Consider the following 1,932-nt stretch of genomic DNA (forward strand, 5'->3'; position numbering starts at 1 on the left):
CCAGCTCTTGAGCTCCTTTCTAGCTCTCCAGCACAACTCCCTCCCAGCTCCCACACATAATTAAAAGAAAGGAAACTAATGTATTTCAGCGTATTAGCTTTGATTTAAGCTTAACTTGTTTGTGTGTGTGTCTGTGTTTGTCTGTGAGTGTGTGTGTCTGTGTATGTGTTTGTCTGTGAGTGTGCGTATGTGTATGTGTTTGTCTGTCTTTGTCTGTGAGTGTGTGTCTGTGTTTGTCTGTGAGTGTGTGTGTCTGTGTATGTGTGAGTGTGTTTGTCTGTGATTGTGTGTCTGTAAGTGTGTGTGTTTATGCATTTGTGAGTGTGTGTGTGTTTGTGAATGATTGTATGAATGTGTGTGTCTGTCAGTGTATGAGTGTGTTTTGTCAGTGTGAGTGTGTCTATCAGTGTGTATTTGTGAGTGTCTGTCAAATCAGTGAGAGTATGTTTGTGATTGAGTGTGTGTCTGTCAATGAATGAGTGTGTGTGAGATCAGTGAGTCTGTGTCTTTCAGTGATGTCTGTGTGTTTGTCATTGAGTGTGTGTGGCTGTTAGTGTGTATACACCACTGAGTGTAGCGTGGCGGAGCGCAGTACAGGAGCTTCTGTTTCCTGTACCTGGCCAGACTGACAGGAAGTGCTCACTGAGAGAGCACTTCCTGTCAGTCCAGCCAGGTACAGAAAACTGAAGCTCCTGTAGAGGATCTGCTCTGCAACGCTACAAGACAGGTAGGAGGCACACCAGGAAGGGGAGAAACACCAAGGGACAGGAAAAAGAGGGGGGAGGGGAGAGGAACACTAAGGGACAGGGAAGAGGGAGGGGCTGGTTAGGAGGCACATAGGTGAAGATGTTAATTTTAGAGGGGGCGGGGGGCGTAAAAATGCATCTTCGCCTATATACCCAAAAATCCTTGCACCTGCCCTGCCCCTAACCCTACCCTGCCTCTAACCCTAGATGTGTAGCTGGTTGTGGTGGTTAGGGGTAGGGTTAGGCAATTGCCGAGGTCCCACATTGCCGAAGTCCTGAATTGCGGAAGTGCTGAACCGAACCAAAGTGCCGAATTGCTTAAGTCACGAATTGCTGAAGTCCTGAACCAAATTTTTTTCCCATACATATCCCTATTGTGAACTTAAAGCAGCACTGTAACCCTCGCCACTGAACAATTAGTATTTCACAAAGATAGAAACTTTATGGTAGAATCTTTATGATAGAATATTTATGAAATACTCATTTTGACTGTGTTTGGATTTTACTGAAATTTCAACCCAGTCAAGACATAAACAGAGAGTTCTTTGTTGCTGTATATTTCCTCCTGAGGAGGGGGGTGCAAAAATCTGAATCCCCTGCCTCTGGATTTTTCAATTTAACTCTCTCACTGCAGCCAGCAGCCAGCACAGTGCAGCCAGTAAAGTTGGCCGGCCCCTCCTGCTGATGTCAGGAGAGGGCGACTTTCACTGCTAGTCTCTCAGACTCCCCAGCGGAGTTCTGTGGAGTCCTGGAGTAGAGCAGTGGAAATCACACCCTCTCCTCCTGACATCATCAGGAGGGGCCGGCCGATTTACTTCCCTGGCTCTGTGTGCTGGCTGGTGGCTGCTGGATGTTCCTGTCCCACATGACCACCATGGACAAGGCTTCCCCCTCCCTGGTCCAAGGTAAGGATACACATTTTATTTTTTACTTTTAGGAAGCCTCTACCCCCCCCCCCCCTCTACAGTCCCTAACCCCCTCTCTACAGCCCCTACCCCCTCCTCAGCCCCTGTCACCCCTCTCAGCCCCGGTCCCCATTTACAGCCCCTGCTTCCCTGTCTATAGCCCCTGTACCCCCACCACAGCACCTGCCCCCCTTTAGAGCCCCTGTGCCTGCCTATACAGTCCCTGTCCCCCCTTTCTACAGCCACTGACCCCCTTTTCTATAGCCCCTGTTCCCGTTCTA

Source organism: Pelobates fuscus, chromosome 3 (assembly GCF_036172605.1).
Source record: "Pelobates fuscus isolate aPelFus1 chromosome 3, aPelFus1.pri, whole genome shotgun sequence".
Lineage (NCBI taxonomy): Eukaryota > Metazoa > Chordata > Amphibia > Anura > Pelobatidae > Pelobates > Pelobates fuscus.